A 22019-nucleotide genomic window follows, 5' to 3' on the forward strand; every position below is an offset into this window, starting at 1 on the left:
CCTCTGCATCAGTCATAACAGACTAGCTCGTAGTTTTATTTTATGTTAGAAACCACCCCCACAATGTGGTTGTGACAGTTGCTTATATCCTGGTGGAATGACTCCTCCTCCAGGCGCACTGCGCTGAACATAATGTTCCAGATTCTTTGCCTCTCATGTTGGTGGACAACTCACGGGCACCAAAACTGGCTCTCCATTTGCTTCATGGCAGTGGTTTTTGTTCTCAGATACAATGTTTTGGTTTTTATTTTCAGATATAATGTTTTAAACTACCTTTGAGATGGAGTGATGGGGTTTGGGGTCGTCTCCTGTCACATGATGGATCAGGGGAATGCTCGACCCTGTCTCCTTGCCTGCTGCCTGTATCATCCCTCCTTTCCTCTTTTTAATTCCTTTTAGGAGACTTGCTTCTTCTCCTGCCACACCATTTTTCCCATCCTAGGTGTAACACACTGTTGTTTAGTGGATGCTGTCCTCTTTAACATTTTGCCTGTGATGGATTGGGAGTTGGACAGCTGTGGGAGGGCCTGCCCCCTTCACTTTCAGAGCCCTAGGGGACACCCATGCACAGCCTTAACTGTTTCTCTCATTTTGTTTTATTCTTGATGGTCCATCTGATATCCATTACCTTTTTAGCCTTTTGGCTGTACTGTTCTGGATCTCTTGCCGAGAAGGCATTCTTTACTCTGTAGCTGTCTTTGTCCTTAATTGAGTTGGCAGGGGTGAGATGTAAAACTGGTTTCTCTCAGCACAGCTCAGTCCTAGGAGCCCACTTTTCTGCACTAACTAGTAGACCGGTTCAATTCATATACTTACAGTTTTCTGTGAATCGCTTTTCTTTTCTGGCATAAGTATTGCAGTCACAGCCTCACTTTTACAACATCTACATATTTTCCTCATCCGAGCACATCCCTTTTGGCTGTCACTTATTCCAAATGAATGAGCCCTTGATTGAGGGATGGGTGACCTCACTTGTTAGTCCCTTACTCAGTTGCCCAACCAACCATCCCACAGTTCTAATACAATCTAAGTCAAATATTGGTATGTAAGAGTGTTTTCAAATTTGAGCAAGTGTATCATCCCTGCTTCAGTTGTTCCTGATGTGGTTGCTGGTAAGGACTTCAGATAGCCATCTGTAATTCAATTCACTGTTATCAGGGCAGAAAATGCTAATATTGAAAAGTAACCCTCACCACACACTGTAGAGTGGCTGGAAGAGTATATATGTAGATGTATTCATTGTTTGTCACTGATAGTTAATTAATCTGCTTCATAGGACAGCATTAGCCTTTTTTTTTTTCATAACTTTGACTGTAACATACAGGCTGTGTGGCCTCTACCACCGGAGGTTCAAGTCCTCCGTTGGCTGTGTGTGTGTGTGTGTGTGTGTGTGTGTGTGTGTGTGTGTGTGTGTGTGTGTGTGTGTGTTTTAGTGTGTAAGTCTAGGGGCAATTGACCTCAGCAGTTTGGTCCCTTAGGAATTCACAAACATTTGAACACATTTTTTGTAACATAAAATGTCTTATTTGACTATCTTAATCCCATTGCTCATGTGGGGTGGCTTTGCATGTGATACAGAAAGCAGTACTGTAAGTGCAACCACAATGGAGGAGTATCTGTGAAGAGGCCAGACAAACATGTAGTTCCTGATGAGGAATGGCAGCCTTTTCTGTAGTTGCATGAGCTACAGTCTGAATGATGGACTGAATTGGCCTTCTGTAACTTTAGGTAGCATTGCATTCGTGTGTGGTTACTGTGAATGGCTGAAAGCTGAGAGAAACTACAGCAATTACATTTCCCAAGTACATGATATTCTACTATGTGGTTTAATGATTACAGAAATGTCTTGGATAAAATCTTCCAGAGGTAAAATAGTCCCCCATTTGTATCCCTGGGTAGGACCTACCCAAGAGAATGTTTTAATTTGGGTAAAAGGGGGGGGGGGGTGGTAAGTAGATGAGAGGATAGTTTGAAGTTAGATATAGTGGCAGCTAAAGAAGTGTGGTGGCAGGAAGAACAGAACTTCTGGTTAAGTGAGCACAGGGTTATCAACATAACATAAAATATGGATGATTCAGTAGTAAATATAATAAAGAATAGGAATATGGATGAGTTTACTATGAACAACATATTGAATGCATTATTCAATCCAAGTTAGAAACGAAGCCAACACCCACTATATTAGTGCAAGTGAGTGTGCCTACAGCTCTGCAGATGATGAAGAGTAAAGAGATTAAAAAATGTATGAGGAGATAAAAGAAATTATTCAGATGTTTAAGGGAGATGAAAATTTATTGTGATGGGTGACTAGTACATAAAGGATGAGAAGGAAAAATATCAGGAGAACATGGACTAGAGGAAAAGGATAAGGGAAGGCACCTGGAAGAATTTTGCACAGAATATAATTTAATCGTTGCTAAGAATTGGTTTAAGAATTGTGAAAGAAGATTGTACACTCCTGGAAATGGAAAAAAGAACACATTGACACCGGTGTGTCAGACCCACCATACTTGCTCCGGACACTGCGAGAGGGCTGTACAAGCAATGATCACACGCATGGCACAGCTGACACACCAGGAACCGCGGTGTTGGCCGTCGAATGGCGCTAGCTGCGCAGCATTTGCGCACCGCCGCCGTCAGTGTCAGCCAGTTTGCCGTGGCATACGGAGCTCCATCGCAGTCTTTAACACTGGTAGCATACCGCGACAGCGTGGACGTGAACCGTATGTGCAGTTGACGGACTTTGAGCGAGGGCGTATAGTGGGCATGCGGGAGGCCGGGTGGACGTACCGCCGAATTGCTCAACTCGTGGGGCGTGAGGTCTCCACAGTACATCGATGTTGTCGCCAGTGGTCGGCGGAAGGTGCACGTGCCCGTCAACCTGGGACCGGACCGCAGCGACGCACGGATGCACGCCAAGACCGTAGGATCCTACGCAGTGCCGTAGGGGACCGCACCGCCACTTCCCAGCAAATTAGGGACACTGTTGCTCCTGGGGTATCGGCGAGGACCATTCGCAACCGTCTCCATGAGGCTGGGCTACGGTCCCGCACACCGTTAGGCCGTCTTCCGCTCACGCCCCAACATCGTGCAGCCCGCCTCCAGTGGTGTTGCGACAGGCGTGAATGGAGGGACGAATGGAGACGTGTCGTCTTCAGCGATGAGAGTCGCTTCTGCCTTGGTGCCAATGATGGTCGTATGCGTGTTTGGCGCCGTGCAGGTGAGCGCCACAATCAGGACTGCATACGACCGAGGCACACAGGGCCAACACCCGGCATCATGGTGTGGGTAGCGATCTCCTACACTGGCCGTACACCACTGGTGATCGTCGAGGGGACACTGAATAGTGCACGGTACATCCAAACCGTCATCGAACCCATAGTTCTACCATTCCTAGACCGGCAAGGGAACTTGCTGTTCCAACAGGACAATGCACGTCCGCATGTATCCCGTGCCACCCAACGTGCTCTAGAAGGTGTAAGTCAACTACCCTGGCCAGCAAGATCTCCGGATCTGTCACCCATTGAGCATGTTTGGGACTGGATGAAGCGTCGTCTCACGCGGTCTGCACGTCCAGCACGAACGCTGGTCCAACTGAGGCGCCAGGTGGAAATGGCATGGCAAGCCGTTCCACAGGACTACATCCAGCATCTCTATGATCGTCTCCATGGGAGAATAGCAGCCTGCATTGCTGCGAAAGGTGGATATACACTGTACTAGTGCCGACATTGTGCATGCTCTGTTGCCTGTGTCTATGTGCCTGTGGTTCTGTCAGTGTGATCATGTGATGTATCTGACCCCAGGAATGTGTCAATAAAGTTTCCCCTTCCTGGGACAATGAATTCACGGTGTTCTTATTTCAATTTCCAGGAGTGTATATATGGAAGAGTCCTGGAGACATTGGATAGTTTCACACAGATTATGTAATGGTAATATAGAGATTTTGAAAGCAGATTTTAAACAGCAGAATGTTTCCAGTGACATGCGTGGAGTTAGACCAGGCCGTAATTTACTTATTATGAACTGCTGATCAAAACTAAAGAAATTCTCCCCTGTGGGTCCAGAGATTAGAATAGGCCCAAGGTATTCCTGCCTGTCGTAAGAGGCAACTAAATGGAGTCTCACAAGTTTCGGCCTTTATGTGATGGTCCCCTGTAGGGTTTGAGCTCCATTTTTTTCAAAATTTTTCCAAGGAGCGAGCCAATTGGGGAAGGTGCACAATGTCCATCATGCACCGATACCTCTCACATCCTTCATCGACGTGGATTTGCTCTTCCGCTCATTCTCCAGCTGTCGGGCGAGGTCACCCTCCTTGGTGCATTTTCCTCTGTGCTCTGTGCAGTATCATGCTTTCTGCACTGTTGATGATAATGGACTTCTTAACTCGTTTGCGGCTGATATCCAGTGCGGTAGCCAGTCCATTGTGGTGAGGCCGCCATGTAACCTGTTGGTTGTAGCCCCCTGACCACACAAGGATCGCTCTGCTGATGTCTGTGCCGTTAACTCTCCATGTATGCCAAAGAGTAGTAGATGCCAGTCACCCTGGGGCATCGAGACTCCCAGCAATGGGGATCCTGCCAGGTGGCCTTTGCTGTGGCTGGGTGGTGCCCATGGGGAGGGCCCCTGGTCGGACTGGGTGGCGTAAGGGCGGATGACTTGCCATGAAGTGAAGTGTAATACGTCATCTCTTGCTGGTGGTCAAACACCAGCAGTCTCAAAGCAGTCAAGGTGTAACTTCAATGTTAAGAAATACGAAATTGCCCCCCACCCCTCCCCGACGACATACCATGGGAGGTGCTCGAGTATCATGACGTTTTTGGAAACCCAGAATCTACTATGTAGGAATCAACATGGATTCCGGAAACAGCGATCGTGTGAGACCCAACTCGCTTTATTTGTTCATGAGACCCAGAAAATATTAGATACAGGCTCCCAGGTAGATGCTATTTTTCTTGACTTCCGGAAGGCGTTCGATACAATTCCGCACTGTCGCCTGATAAACAAAGTAAGAGCCTACGGAATATCAGACCAGCTGTGTGGCTGGATTGAAGAGTTTTTAGCAAACAGAACACAGCATGTTGTTATCAATGGAGAGACGTCTACAGACGTTAAAGTAACCTCTGGCGTGCCACAGGGGAGTGTTATGGGACCATTGCTTTTCACAATATATATAAATGACCTAGTAGATAGTGTCGGAAGTCCCATGCGGCTTTTCGCGGATGATGCTGTAGTATACAGAGAAGTTGCAGCATTAGAAAATTGTAGCGAAATGCAGGAAGATCTGCAGCGGATAGGCACTTGGTGCAGGGAGTGGCAACTGACCCTTAACATAGACAAATGTAATGTATTGCGAATACATAGAAAGAAGGATCCTTTATTGTATGATTATATGATAGCGGAACAAACACTGGTAGCAGTTACTTCTGTAAAATATCTGGGAGTATGCATGCGGAACGATTTGAAGTCGAATGATCATATAAAATTAATTGTTGGTAAGGCGGGTACCAGGTTGAGATTCATTGGGAGAGTCCTTAGAAAATGTAGTCCATCAACAAAGGAGGTGGCTTACAAAACACTCGTTCGACCTATACTTGAGTATTGCTCATCAGTGTGGGATCTGTACCAGATCGGGTTGACGGAGGAGATAGAGAAGATCCAAAGAAGAGCGGCGCGTTTCGTCACAGGGTTATTTGGTAACCGTGATAGCGTTACGGAAATGTTTAGCAACCTCAAGTGGCAGACTCTGCAAGAGAGGCGCTCTGCATCGCGGTGTAGCTTGCTCGCGAGGTTTCGAGAGGGTGCGTTTCTGGATGAGGTATCGAATATATTGCTTCCTCCTACTTATACCTCCCGAGGAGATCACGAATGTAAAGTTAGAGAGATTAGAGCGCGCACGGAGGCTTTCAGACAGTCGTTCTTCCCGCGAACCATACGCGACTGGAACAGGAAAGGGAGGTAATGACAGTGGCACGTAAAGTGCCCTCCACCACACACCGTTGGGTGGCTTGCGGAGTATAAATGTAGATGTAGATGTAGATGTAGAATGCCAGGCTAAGGATGGCAGTGAAGCTTATTCACCCTGGTACCTCGTATGTACGAGAGCTGATGGTGAAACTTTCTTCTCAATGAAACCTCAGTTTTTTGTGGAGCATTTAGAGGGTATGTATGGAGAGGGCTTGTCCAAAATACAGTTAGGGTTGGTCTTGATCAAAATAGCATCCTCTGCTCAGTCATGGGCACTACTTGTCTGTGACAAGCTGGAGGTTGTTTTTGTTTCCATCACGCCCCATAAGAGCATAAATATGGTCCAGGGTATCATATTTCAGAGGGATCTTCTTTTGCAGTCTGACGATGAGCTGCAGGCCAATTTAGAGTGGGGAGGTGTCCATTTTGTCCTGCGTGTCCACCGGAGTCCGAGGGATAATCAGGTTGTCACAGATGCCTTTATCTTGGATTTTGAGGGTGACACTTTACCCTAGAACGTCAAGGTGATGGTCTGCCCCTGTGATGTAAAGCCGTATATCACTCCCCAATGCGGTGCTTTAAGTGCTGGAAGTTTGGCGATATGTCTTCTTGCTGTACTTCTAGTGTCACCTGTAAGGATTTTGGACGACCTTCACATCCCAATACTCTCTGTGCCCCACCTCCCATCTGTGTCAACTGCAGAGAGCACCATTTGACTTGCTAGCCAGACTGCAGGATTCTCCAGAAAGAAAGAAAAATAATTGAATACAAGACCCTGGACCGACTGACGTACACTGAGGCCAAAAGAAAATAATGAGAAGCTACATCCTGTGCATATGACATCAACCTTCGCTGCCGCTATGACAGCGGTTCTACCATCTTCCGTTCCACCGTGGCTCTCAGTCCCATCAGATTCCACCTGCCCACTTGATGGTGGGAAGCACTTCCCTCCCTGTTGCTCCTGCACAACCTACTTCAGTAGCCACCCAGTCACCCCCCCCCCCCCCCTCCCCCCAACCATCAGGGATGTCAGTCCAAATCCACTACTTCTCAGCCGGAGAAGCATAATACTTCTTCGGCTCCTCTCGCCAGGAAGGGATCGCTTGGTTCACCCCATTCCTACCAGTGGCAAAGTTGACACCCGCCAGTGGTTGAAGCAACCACAGGTAGGTGGTCGTAGGGCCTCCCTGAGACTGAATCCATGAAGCCCTCCCAGCTGGACAAACCTAAGGAGCAGCGAGAAAAACCTAAAAAGAAAGCCGAGCGAGGTGGCGCTGTGGTTAGACACTGGACTCGCATTCGGGAGGACGACGGTTCAATCCCGCGTCCGGCCATCCTGATTTAGGTTTTCCGTGATTTCCCTAAATCATTCCAGCCAAATGCCGGGATGGTTCCTCTGAAAGGGCACGGCCGACTTCCTTCCCTAATCCGAGAAGACCGATGACCACGCTGTCTGGTCTCCTTTCCCAGCCAGCCAACCAACCAACCTAAAAAGAAAAGGACCCCTTAGAACTAAGGCACTGTGGTGGCACCCACACCACCATTACCTAAGAGCTCTGTGTGTGAGGATGAGGTGGAGATTCTGGTGTCCGCTGAGGACATAGATCTCGCTGGGCCCTCAGGCACAATGGATGTCGATCACACAGGTACTCATCTGGTGGCAGCAGGTGACCCTGAGGCGTAGACTGCCTCATTGAGTGTTTCAGGCCTTCCCAGTTTCGCGATCACATAACCCTCCAGTGGAATTGTGGCGATTTTTTCCACCACCTGGCTGAGCTACGGCAACTGTTAGGCTTTACACCTGCTTTCTGCATTGCCCTACAGGAAACCTGGTTCCCGGCATTGCAAACCCCTGCCCTCCATGGTTATAAGGGATATTACAGGAACCATAGTGACTATAATAGTGTCAGGTGGAGCTTACGCTTAGGTCCTGAACTCTGTATGCAGTGAACCTATGCCCCTTCAAACCCCTCTTGAAGCTGTGGCTGTCAGGATAAGGACGACACAGGAAATAACTGTCTGCAATGTATGTCTTCCTCCAGATGGTGCAATACCCCCGAACGTATTGGCTGCACTGATTGATCAACTCCCTTAACCTTTCCTATTTCTGGGACATTTTAACGCGCATAATCCGTTGTGATGTGGCACCATGCTTACTTGCCGAGGAAGGGAAGTCGAAAATTTATTGTCACAACTCGACCTCTGCCTCTTAAATACAGGTGCCCCCACACATTTCAGTGTGGCACATGGCACATATTTGGCCATTGACCTCTTGGTTTGCCATCCTGGCCTTCTCCCATCTATCCACTGGAGAGCACATGACAATGCTGGTGACCACTTCCCCATCTTCCCGTCACTCCCCTTGCGTAATGCCCATGGACACCTACCCAGCTGGGCTTTAAACAAGGCATAATGGGAGGCCTTCATCTCTGCTGTCACCACTGAATCTCCGCCATATGGTGCCATCGATGTTGTTGTTGAGCAGGTCACTACAATGATCGTTTCTGCAGTGGAAAACGCGATTCGTCATTCTTTAGGGTGCTCCCAGTGAAAGAGTCCCTTGGTGGTCGCCAGAAGTCAGTCAGGCAATTACAGAGCATTGGCGAGCTCTACAGTTACATAAGCGGCACACTTCCCTAGAGCACCTAATAGCCTTAAAGGGACTCCATTCCCACGTTCACCAGCTTATAAAATGACGGAAACAGGGTGTTGGGAGACGTATATGGTGACCATTGGGTGCCATACGTCACCTTCCCGACTCCCAACTCTGAACAAAGATCAGACAGATTTTTGGGTTCCACACCCCAACAGGTGAACCTGGCATTAAACGTCAATGGCATGGTATCTACTGACACAAATGTGATTGCTGAGCACTTTGCTCGAACCTCTGTGTCGGAGAACTACCCCCAGCCTTTCGCACCCTCAAACGGCGAATGGAAAGGAAAGTCCTCTCATTGACTACATGTCACAGTGAACCTCATAATGCCCATTTACAGAGTGGGAGCTCCTCACCGCCCTTGCACATTGCCCGAACACAGATCCTGGGCCAGATCGGATCCTCAGTCAGATGATTATACATCTCTCATATGACTACAAGCGACAGCTCCTCGTCATCTTCAACTGGATCTGGTGTGATGGCATCTTTTCATTGCAATGGCAAGAGAGCACCATCATTTCGGTGCTCAAACCTGATCGAAACCTGCTTCATGTGGATAGCTACCGGCCCATCAGTGTCACCAACTGTCTTTGTAAACTGCTGGAACATATGGTGTGTTGGCAGTTGGGTTGGGTCCTGGAGTCACATGGCCTACTGGCTCCATGTCAGGGCAGCTTCCACCAGGGTCGCTCTACCACTGATAATCTTGTGTTCCTCGAGTCTGCCATCCGAACAGCCTTTTCCAGATGCCAACATCTGGTTGACATCTTTTTTGACCTGCCGATATCATAGCCTTGCCACATTGTATGAGTGGGATCTCTGGGGCCCGCTCTCGATTTTTTTATTCTAAACTTCCTGTCGCTCCGTACTTTCCATGTCAAAGTCTGTGCCTCCCATAGACCCCCCCTCCGTATCCCGTAATCAGGAGGATGGCATTCTGCAGGGCTCCGTATTGAGTGTCTCTTTATTTTTAGTGGCTATTAATGGTGTAGCAGCAGCTGTAGGGCCGTCGGTCTCACCTTCTGTGTATGGGGATGACTTCTGCATTTTGTACTGCTCCTCCAGTACTGGTGTTGCTGAGCGGCACCTACAGGGAGCCATTCACAAGGTGCAGTCATGGGCTCTAGCCCACGGCTTCCAGTTTTCAGCTATGAAGTCATGTGTCGTGCATTTGTGTCAGCGTCACACCGTTCATGCAGAACCAGAACTTTACGTTAATGATGATCCACTCACTGTAGTGGAGACATATCGATTCTTACAACTGGTTTTCAGTGCCTGATAGACTTTGCGTATGTTCATGGAGGACATATTGAACAGCACGCCTTGCCAGATGGCCGCAGTGGTTTCACTGCAGAGCTGGTAGCCATATCTTGTGTTCTTGAGCACATCCACTCATGCACTGGTGAGTCATTTCTCCTGTGTACTGACTCCTTGAGCAGCCTACAAGCTATCGCGATCATTGCTACCCTTGCCATCCTTTGGTAGAATCCATTCAGGAGCCCATCTATGACCTGGAACAATCTCGTTGTTCAGTGGTGTTTGTGTGGACCCCAGGACACTTCAGAATCCAAGGCAATGAACTTGCAGACAGGCTGTCCAAACAGGCTATGTAGAATTTGCTTCTGGAGATGGGTATCTCCAAAATTGACCTGTGTTTTGTGTTACGCCGTTGGGTTTTTCGGCTTTGGGGGACGGAATGGTATAACAGTACTCACAACAAACTGCGTGTCATTAAGGAGACTATGAATGTATGGAAGTCTTCCATGTGGTCCTCTTGCAGGGAATCAGTTGTCCTCTGCTGGCTCTGCATCGGCCATATGTGGCTAATGCTGGGTTACCTCCTCTGTGACGAGGACCCACCTTGGTGTTGCTGTGGCTCACAAGTGACAGTCGTCCATCTCTTGCTGGACTGCCCACTTTTAGCCACTCTTTAAGGACTTTTAACTTTCCCAGCACCCTACCTTCAGTGTTGAGTGACAATGCCACAACAGCAGCTTTAGTTTTACGTTGTATTCATGAGGGTGGGTTTTATCCTTTGATCTAAGTTTTAGCGCATGTCCTTTGTCCCTGCATGTCCTCCAGCCTAGTACTTTTAGGGTGGAGGTTTTAATGTGTTGCAGAGTGGCTGGCTTCTCCCTTTTATTCTCATGATGAACGAGCCACGGTAATCTGCTCTCTCGTTTTGATGTCTTCTCCATGTTTCTTCCGTGTCTCTGTGGTTTTCTTGTCCGATTTTGTCCATTTTAGTGTTTGTTGCCCTTCTGTCATTCTTGTGAATTTCCCCTTTCTTCCAGCTGTGTTTTGTATGTCTTGCTTATTTTACTCCCACCCCTGTGGAATTATTTTAATTGAAACGAGGGACAGTGACCTAGCAGTTAGGTTCCTCCCTCCCCCACCCTCCCCTCCCCCTCCCCAATTAAAGGAATTGCAGAAAGGTAGAAAATCAAGCACTGGACTTATCAATAAGTTAAAATATTCCAAAGGGAGCATTAATCTGTGAGTGACTGAAATGAGGAAAAGGAACACAATAGAAGGTGGAAGGGAAGATGAAATAGTGATGTTTGCAGATGATGATATCATCAAAAAGAAAAAGGCCAGCAGAAGTCATTGTATAATATCTGAGATAAAAGCACTCTGTCTTCAGGCCATGAGTGGCCTACCAGGACCATCTGACCACCGTGTCATCCTCAGTGGAGAATGCGGATAGGAGGGGCGTGGGGTCAGCACACCACTCTCCCGGTTGTTATGATGGTATTCTTGACCGAAGCCAATACTATTCAGTCGAGTAGCTATTTAATTGGCATCACGAGGCTGAGTGCACCCCAAAAAATGGCAACAACGCATGGAAATAGAGAATTTAATTGGTGAGAGGAGAAAATATAAAAATGCCAGTAGTAAGCAAAAAAGGGAAGACTATATAGCCTGTCTGCCTTTCAAAGAAAACAAACTTGGGTACAATCTAATGTAAAGAGAAGAGGAAGTAGTAGGAAATATACTGTGAAAAATATTTGATAGATCGCTGAAAGACATAAATTGAAACAAGGTACCCAGAGTAGACAACATTCCCTCAAAATTAATGTGATCTTTGGGAGAATATACCATAAAGGAAAATATTCCATCTGGTATGTAAGATATTTGAGACATGAAGATTGCTCACAGAAGAATGTAGTGAATGATTCCAATTCCAAACAGCACAGGTCTTGACAGGTATAAATATCACAGAACCACCAGTTTAATAAGTCATAGTTGCAAAATACTGACCCAAATTATATACAAAAGAATGGAAAAAAATGGTACAAGCCAATCTCAGGGAATGTAAGTTTGAGTTCTGAATAAATGTAGGAACATGTGAGGCCGTACTGGCACTACGACTTGTCTTACAAGATAGTCTGAAGACGGGCTTTTCGCGATGTTGACAGGAATAGACTCTTTGGAAGTTCAGACTAGCAGGGCTAAAATACAGGGAGCAAAGGGTTATCTGCAACTTGTATAGAAACTGTACTACAGTAGTAAGTCAAATGTCATGAAAGGGAAGCAGTAGTTGAGAAAGGAATGAGACAATGTTGTAGCTTATCCCCAATATTATTCAGTCTGTACACTGAGCAAGCAGTAAAAGAAACCAAAGAGAAATTTGGATTAGAGGAAATAAAGACTTTGATGTTACCGGTGATATTGTTATACTGGCAGAGATGGCAAAGGAGTTGACAGATCAGATGAAAAGACTGGATGGTGCCTTGAAAAGAGGTCATAAGATGAGTATCAAAAAAGATAAAGCACCACTAATGGAAAATAGTTGAATCAAATCAGATAATGCCGAAGGAATTAAATTAGGATGATGACGCTGAAGGTAGTAGACTAATTTTGATATTTGGGCAGCCAAGGAACTGATGATATAAAATGCAGACACAATACCAAGAGAAACGTTTCTGAAAAAGAATAGTTTGTTAACGTTGAACATAAATTCGTGTGTGAGGAAGTCTTTTCTGAAGGTGTTTGTCTGGAGTGTAACCTTGCACAGAAGTGACACATGGATGATAAGTGATTCAGACAGGAAGAGAATAAAAGTTTTTGAAATGTTGTTCTACAGAAGAATGCTGAAGGCTAGATGGATAGATCGCATAACTAATGAGAAGATACTGAATTGGTGATAAAAGAAATGTATGCTACAGCTTGACTAGAAGAAGAGATCAGTTGATATGACACATCTCAAGGCATCAAAGAATACTTAATCTGGCAATGGACTGAAGTTTAGGGGAGCAAAAATGGTAGAGTAGTAGAGGTAGACAAAGTCTTGGTTACAACAAGTAGTTTCACATGGATGTAGGTTGCAGTAATTTGCAGAGATGAAAAGGCTTGCACAGGATAAACTAGAATTAAGAACTGTATCTTACCAGTTTTCAGACTGAAGACCATAGAATCAGCAATAGCATTACTGATCTTCAATTATTTCTATGCAAAATAAAAAAAAAAAATTACTACTGTTGTTGTATTACTTTCACTTACCACCATTTTCTCAAGGAAAGGACATGTTCTATGGAATGAGACACAAGTACAGCATTAAAAAATGTTGTATGGCTTTCAAGTTGGTGCAAGCCTTTAAATTTGTTGGCACTTTTGCATTTTTCATGTCAGTTTCACTAATATTTTTATTAAACTTATTTGGCCTCTGAGAGGCTGAGTATGAATAGATGCCAAGCCAGACATTTTCCCAACAAAAAACTCTGAGGTGGTCATCACAAATAAACCCCATTCTCTCTGCATTAGTAACACTAACCAGTAGACCAAGAAGCAGGAAGGTGGCCCAATCACATAAGAAGGACTCATTTCTTTGGTTGTCCCTGTGGCTGCCAACACTGGTGTCTGGTATTTTCATTGACCTCCACATGGACCAAGCTTTTTCATGCCTGTGTGGTAGACATTCCCGAAGTGACATCCATATATTTGGTGTATCTCCAGTTACCATCTATGCATCTAATAATTGTTGTAGGTGCCCACTGTTAGGGCACAATTAGATTAATAAACTGTTCCTGCAATTCAGTGCCTAGGTTGTGGACAGATTTTGTATGCTTAAAGTTTGTCATAAACTTTTTTATTTGGGAATAATAGATGTTCACGTATAGTCTTCATGTGGGCGGCCTCTTCAGAAAGTTGTGTTCACTAATCAAATTCATCATAAAATAATCTAGTGCAGTTTAAAAAGAATAGTAAAGTTTGCAGCTATAACACTGTTAGATATAAAACTCCATTCTTCATTATTTTCCACTGGCCAGAGTGGCCGTGCAGTTCTAAGCACTACAGTCTGGAACCGAGCGACCGCTACAGTCGCAGGTTCGAATCCTGCCTCGGGCATGGATGTATGTGATGTCCTTAGGTTAGTTAGGTTTAATTAGTTCTAAGTTCTAGGCGACTGATAACCTCAGAAGTTAAGTCGCATAGTGCTCAGACCCAGCCATTATTTTGCACTAAACCTGTCAATAGGTCAGGTCTTGTAATATGTAATCACAAAGTTCCTTAATCATTTTCTAATATAAGTATAATGATAACTGTGTAATATGAGTATCAAATTTCCAGCAAGTAGTGAAGCAAATTTTAAATCAAAGTTAAAACTGTTTCTTCTGACTAAGTCTTCCTTTCTTGTCGACAGATTTGTAAGTAAGGCTAGTGATATGTATTGTATAGTAACCAAAAGTTTTCTTATATTGTTAAATATAAATATAGTCATGACAGATGGCATTTAATCTTACTCATTCTACATCACTGCAGTACAAACTGCATAAATAATAGATGAAATATGAAATTAAGCAACCAGCTAATGAATTGATCAATGTGCATTATGATTGTGATGTGTTGAAGATAATATTTTTTCGAAGTTCAGCTCAGATTTTTTTTGTAATGAAACAATTTATTGTGTGAGATTCATATACTGGGAAACACCTTCTGTTGTGAACACTGGCTCATAATAGCCCCTTTATTATTTTTTAAAAAAATTATTTTGAAATCAGGTGTGTTTCGACACTGTCAGAGACTCTTAATGACCAAGTTTGTTACCCATTTATTAATGGCTATTGATTTATGTAACTCTACACTATCATTTTTTTTCTAAAGTAAGACAGAAAAGGAAGACATTTTCACAAGTCGTGCAGCAGGTCACTGTAGCAATAAAGTAAGTGCTCTTCACTCCTTCTTTTTCATCCTCATGTCATACCATGATCTCCTACTATTCTATGGTTGTTTGGAAGAGAGAACTGCCTGTTTCCACTGTTGCTTAGTATGTTTTTTGTATTGGCTTACAAATCCACATCATCATTTCTTACAAGCGTATCTTAACTTTGAGGTCATGCATGGTTTCTTTTGTGGTAGTGTCCCTTTCTCACAGAGTATACAATTAGTTGATACTAGATAATTTTGAATGAACAGACAAATTTTATGGAAAAGTCCATGGATATTGCTGGCAGTTGGTTTAAATTTGTGATCCGCAGTGCATAGTGTCTTCCTTCTTTCACAACTTCATTGAAAAGGTGACTCCTTAATGTGCCCTTGGTTATTGTGCTTATCAAATTTCAGTCAAACCATGAACTTATATTGACTAAAATAGATGAGATGGACAAAGATTAGTAACAGATTGTTTTTTATTATCTACCTCATTCATTTTTAGAATCATTGAAGAGACTGCTTGAACTGAGTGGCATGAAAGTACTGTGCTCGTGTGGCTGTAGCTGGATGTGAATTTAATTTGAAAAATGTTGCCTGGGACAGCCACATTATTGGCGGTGGAGACCGTCAATAAATTCAGAATATAAGGGAGTGCATTCTCTGCCAGCTACCCTACTTGGCGTTGTAGCATGCTGGCTTTTGAAGCTCTGCCAGAAAAGAGACAAGTTTTACCAACAAGCTACAGTCAAAATAAAATAAGAACATTTATTGTGGATTTGACATGTGAAAAAGTTTTGATGTAAATTTCAACTTGCCACTTGATGTACACTGAACAGGTTCATTGCATGCAGGGCTATAAAGGATGAAGAAGTTTCATCACAGCTTAATTGTTATGGTCAGAAAATTCTGCACAAACCAATTAACAGACAAAATCTAATAGTAGCTCATTAATTAGATGGACTGTATGTAATGGCATAAATAGCTTCCACAGTCAGATATTATTAATCAGTATTTCAAATAATTTTACGAAAATTAATTGCATTTTAACATTGCTGAGAGGTTCAAAATCTATAATTAAACACACACTGAATGTTCAGGAGTCAAAATCGAGTTGATGTAAAATAAAATCTAAATTTAAAAAATAAGCATTTGGGCAGATAGAGTATTATGACCTATAATCATTTGACTGTTTCACAAACTCTCAGATAATTGGCAAAGAAATAGGTACATCAAGTGTTCTAACAAATTTCCTGCAGAGTTTCACATTGCATTTGTGGCAAAATAAGTCCCCTTCATACCTCACATTTAGCTCAAACGTCTCTTGTAAGACATGATTCAGGAGGAGGAGGAAAGGGGGCAGGGGATGGTATCTCTCCAAAACTTACAGCAGATTAAAGAAATCACACTCATGTAAATGCCATTCCTAATTTTTTTCCCCAAATATGATATCTTGCAAATGGTATTGATGAATATACAGGTTCCATCTATCCAGTATATCTGAAAGGAACTAAGCACCATATAACAGGGTCAACTGATCACAGATATACAAGCACAGAGAGTATTTTCTTAAATAGGTAATTGATTTGGACATTTTTTCCTCAATAGAACCCAATACACGATCTTGGATGGCAAGAATTCATCATAAATTTATCAAAATCTATAAATGGTGTGCCTTAATACGAGGAGTGTCATTCACAGTTGCTATTCATGATATATAAAAATTACTGTTCGATAGTGTCAGATACTCCATCATGTTCATTTGTGATGATGTCACTTGTGATGATTTGGTGATGTGTCACTTGAAACAGACATAACCATCAAACATCTAGCAATATGCATGCAGAGCAATTTAAATTGGAACAACCATACAAATAAAGTTTTAGAAAAGGCAGATGCGAGACTGAGATTCATTGGAAGAACAGAAGTGAAGTTCAGTCACGAAGGAGGCAACCTACAATGCCCAAATTCAACCAGTTCTTGACTGTTGCTCTGCATTGTGGTACATTTACCTGGTGGAATTTACAGAGGAGATGTAGAATATCCAAAGAACAGCAGTGTGCTTTGTTACAGGTTCATTTAATAATCATAAGAGTATTTCAAGGATGCTCATCAAACATTAAAGGAAAATCTGGTGATTTTAGGGTACAGTGTTAGCTGTGTGCTTCTGCATTCATTTACTAGATTAATTGCCTAGACATATTATTATAGAATGATGTCATGAGGAATGCACCCAAATCATCAGTTGTAGATGTGATTGATTGGAAAAGCCTTTATGTATTAGGAGAGTTCAGGTCATTGATGGCAGAGGACATGGGCACATTTCAGTGGTGCCAATTGAGTCTATCAGTAGATCTGGTTTCACTGGGAATTCCCTGCACCTCAATAGGTTTGGGAAGGGGAGGCTGGAAAAGCTTATAGGTCACAGTTTAATGGGTGGTGGTGGGATCATTCATGGAAAAATTCCTGTAGTGGTCGGTGTTAGAGCTGCACCTTTTTTAGATTGAAGTCAGCTGATAGGTATACCTGCTTAAAGGAAGTCCCTCTAACAAAGGGCTCACCTTCAGAGGATGTCACGTTTCTAAGTAGAGAAGGAATTAGTATGTTTCATCTAAATATAAGAGGTATTAGAGATATAGTTAATGAACTGAAGAAGAATATAATAATTCCAATCCCAAAGAAAGCAGGTGTTGACAGATGTGAAAATTACCGAACTATCAGCTTAATAAGTCACAGCTGCAAAATACTAACACGAATTCTTTACAGACGAATGGAAAAACTAGTAGAAGCCAACCTCGGGGAAGATCAGTTTGGATTCCGTAGAAACACTGGAACACGTGAGGCAATACTGACCTTACGACTTATCTTAGAAGAAAGATTAAGGAAAGGCAAACCTACGTTTCTAGCATTTGTAGACTTAGAGAAAGCTTTTGACAATGTTGACTGGAATACTCTCTTTCAAATTCTAAAGGTGGCAGGGGTAAAATACAGGGAGCGAAAGGCTATTTACAATTTGTACAGAAACCAGATGGCAGTTATAAGAGTCGAGGGACATGAAAGGGAAGCAGTGGTTGGGAAGGGAGTAAGACAGGGTTGTAGCCTCTCCCCAATGTTGTTCAATCTGTATATTGAGCAAGCAGTAAAGGAAACAAAAGAAAAATTCGGAGTAGGTATTAAAATTCATGGAGAAGAAATAAAAACTTTGAGGTTTGCCGATGACATTGTAATTCTGTCAGAGACAGCAAAGGACTTGGAAGAGCAGTTGAATGGAATGGACAGTGTCTTGAAAGGAGGATATAAGATGAACATCAACAAAAGCAAAACAAGGATAATGGAATGTAGTCTAATTAAGTCGGGTGATGCTGAGGGAATTAGATTAGGAAATGAGGCACTTAAAGTAGTAAAGGAGTTTTGCTATTTGGGGAGCAAAATAACTGATGATGGTCGAAGTAGAGAGGATATAAAATGTAGGCTGGCAATGGCAAGGAAAGCGTTTCTGAAGAAGAGAAGTTTGTTAACATCCAGTATTGATTTAAGTGTCAGGAAGTCATTTCTGAAAGTATTCGTATGGAGTGTAGCCATGTATGGAAGTGAAACATGGACGATAAATAGTTTGGACAAGAAGAGAATAGAAGCTTTCGAAATGTGGTGCTACAGAAGAATGCTGAAGATTAGATGGGTAGATCACGTAACTAATGAGGAAGTATTGAATAGGATTGGGGAGAAGAGAAGTTTGTGGCACAACTTGACCAGAAGAAGGGATCGGTTGGTAGGACATGTTCTGAGGCATCAAGGGATCACCAATTTAGTATTGGAGGGCAGCGTGGAGGGTAAAAATCGTAGAGGGAGACCAAGAGATGAATACACTAAGCAGATTCAGAAGGATGTAGGTTGCAGTAGGTACTGGGAGATGAAAAAGCTTGCACAGGATAGAGTAGCATGGAGAGCTGCATCAAACCAGTCTCAGGACTGAAGACAACAACAACAACATTAATGAACTGAAATTACAATGAAATGAACACCCTTAGCTGCTTACTGGTTGATATACGTCAACGGGGACAGATGAAAATGTGTGCCCCAACCGGGACTCGAACCCGGGATCTCCTGCTTACATGGCAGACGCTCTATCCATCTGAGCCACCGAGGACACAGAGGATAGCGCGACTGCAGGGATTTATCTCTGGCATGCCTCCCACAAAACCCACATTCTCAATGTATTGTGCCGCACTACATTCGTAGTGGCCCGCTTATAGATGTTGACACTGAAATTATTGGTATATCAGAACACCACTTAAATAATTTGACAATTTTGAGGCTTCCTTTACCAGGATACAGATTAGCTATTAGCTGGCTGTTTTTCGAGGAGTCCCTTGCGGAGTGGGGGAGTGGCCATGTACGTATTAAAAAAGTGTATTCCATTTAAGTCCATAGATGTTTCATGGCACTGCACTGAACAGATATTTGAATGTTGTGCAGGGGCAGTTGAATTTAGTGAAACTAAACTTCTAATTGTTGTTTATAGGTCCCATATCTCCGACTTCAGAGCATTTCTGCTCAAGCTAGAGTGGGTTCTTAATTCACTTTGTAGGAAGTACCAGAAATTAGTTATATGTAGTGACTTCAATATAAATTTTGTATCTGGTGCAAGAAAAAGGATGTTGGTAGATCTCCTAAATTCATATGATCGGATGCAGACTGTATGTTTTCCAACTAGTGTGCAGGGAACAGTAGCACAGCCACAGACAATATTTATATTAATTCGTCATTACTAGATGGGCGTTCTGTTAGTAATAGGATGAATGGCATTTCAGACCATGATGCACAAATTTTAACACTAAAACACTTTTGTACTCACTCAAATGTCTCATATAATTACAAACTATGTAGGAAAGTTAATCCAGCAGCAATGGAGAGTTCTTTAAACCTCATCAAGGAACAAGAGTGGCAAGATGTTTATAGTGCCCATAACATAGATGACAAATATAATGCTTTCCTTAACACATTTCTCATGCTCTTTGAGAGTTGCTTTCCATTAGAACATTCTAAATGGGGTACTAGCAGTAAAAGGCAGCCCGGGTGGCTGACAAGTGGGATAAGGATATCATGTAGAACAAAGCAGGAATTATATCTACATCTACAGCTACATGGTTACTCTGCAATTCACACATAAGTGCCTGCCAGAGGGTTCATCGAACTGTTTTCATACTACTTCTCTATCATTCCAATCTTGAATGGTGCGTGGGAAAAAGGAACACCTATATCTTTCCATTCTCTTATTTTATTATGATGATCATTCCTCCCTGTGTAGGTGGGTGTCAACAAAATATGTTCACATTCAAAAGAGGAAGTTAGTTTGTGATAGAAATTTTGTAAATAGATCTCGCCGCAAAGAAAACTACCTTTGTTTCAGTGACTGCCACCCCAACTCGTGTATCATATCAGTGACACTCTCACCCCTATTGCGTGATAACATGAAACGAGCTGCCCTTCTTTGCACTTTTTCGATGTCCTCCGTCAATCCTAACTGATAAGGATCCCATACCGCATACTGCGCCGCAGTATTCCAGCAGAGGATGGACAAGTGTAATGTAGGCTGTCTCCTTAGTGGGTTTGTCACATCTTCTAAGAGTTCTGACAACAAAGCGCAGTCTTTGTTTCACCTTCCCCACAGTATTATCTATGTGGTCTTTTCAGTTTAAGTTGCTCGTAATTGTAATTCCTAGGAATTTAGTCGAATTGACAGTCCTTAGATTTGTGCGATTTATCATATACACAAAATTTATTAGATTTCTTTTAGTACCCATGTGGATGACCTCAAACTTTTCTTTGTTTAGTGCCAATTGCCACTTTTTGCACCACACAGAAATTCTCTCTAGATCATTTTGTAATTGGAATTGATCATCTGATGATTTTACTAGATGCTAAATTACAGCATCATCTGCAAACAATCTAAGGGGGCTGCTCAGATTATCACCTAGATCATTTATGTAAATCAGGAACAGCAGAAGGCCTGTTACACTACCTTGAGGAATGCCAGACAACACTTCTGTTCTACTCGATGATTTACTGTCTATCACTATGAACTGTGACCTCTCTGAGAGGAAACCACGAATCCAGTCACACAACTGAGACGATACTCCATATCCACACAATTTGATTAATAGTCGCTTGTGAAGAGTGGTATCAAAAGCCTTCTGGACATCTAGGAATATGGAATTGATTTGAGATTCCTTGTCGACAGCAATCATTACTTCATGGGAGTAAAGAGCTAGCTGTGTTGTACAAGAACAATATTTTCAGAATCCGTGTTGGTTATGTATCAATAAGTCATTTTCTTCAGGGTGATTCGTATGTTCAAGTACAGTATATGCTCCAAAATCCTACTGCAAATTGAGGTCAGTGATATGGGTCTGTAATTCAATGGGTTACTCCTATTTCCTTTCTTGAGTATTGGTGTGACCTGTGCTACTTTCCAGTTTTTAGGAACAGACTTTTCGTCAAGTTAGCGGTTGTATGTGATAGCTAAGAAAGGTGCTATTGTGTCTGCATACTCTGAAGGGAACCTGATTGGTATACCATCTGGACTGGAAGACTTGCCTTTCTTAAGTGATTTGAGTTGTTTCGTAACACCTAAGATACCTACTTTAATGTCACTCATGCTAATGGCTGTTCTGGTTTTGAATTCTGGAATATTTACTTCATCTTCTTTAGTGAAGGAATTACGGGAAACTGTATTTAGTAACTCTGCTTTAGTGACTCCATCATCGGTAACATTTCCATCGCTATCGCTCAGTGATGGTATAAACTGTTTTTTGCCACTGGTGTACTTTACATATGACCAGAATCTCTTTGATTTTTCTACCATATTTTGAGACAATGTTGCATTGGGGAAACTATTAAAAGCATCTCGCATTGACATCCGCACTAAATTTTGAGCTTCTGTGAAACTTATGTTAGGAGTAGTCACAGTCAGGCTACAGTAGCCCATGACAAACACTACTGTAGGGTGCTTAAAATGTACTTCTATGATGATAAGTTGAAGAGAAGTAACTTACAGCACCTTTGAGTGAAGGCTTATGAGGAGTGAGATAATGCACAATGCTCTCAATCAAGAGTTATCTACCTCTACATTTATACTCCACAAGCCACCCAACGGTGTGTGGCAGAGGGCACTTTACATGCCACTGTCATTACCTCCCTGTCCTGTTCCAGTTGCGTATGGTTTGCAGGAAGAACAACTGCCAGAAAA

General features: G+C 43.0%; 1 protein-coding gene and 1 non-coding gene across 5 annotated transcripts in view; one reads left to right on the plus strand and one right to left on the minus strand.

The window, feature by feature from the left end:
* LOC126470102 (oxysterol-binding protein-related protein 11-like) overlaps positions 1-22019 on the plus strand; it is a 197960-nt gene that overhangs the window by 122275 nt on the left and 53666 nt on the right. The window lies entirely within an intron of this gene.
* On the minus strand, positions 18844-18917 carry Trnat-ugu (transfer RNA threonine (anticodon UGU)). Its single transcript has one exon. It is a non-coding gene; the product is annotated as a tRNA-Thr (tRNA).

The sequence above is a fragment of the Schistocerca serialis genome, chromosome 3 (genome assembly GCF_023864345.2).
Source record: "Schistocerca serialis cubense isolate TAMUIC-IGC-003099 chromosome 3, iqSchSeri2.2, whole genome shotgun sequence".
In the NCBI taxonomy this organism is placed as follows: domain Eukaryota; kingdom Metazoa; phylum Arthropoda; class Insecta; order Orthoptera; family Acrididae; genus Schistocerca; species Schistocerca serialis.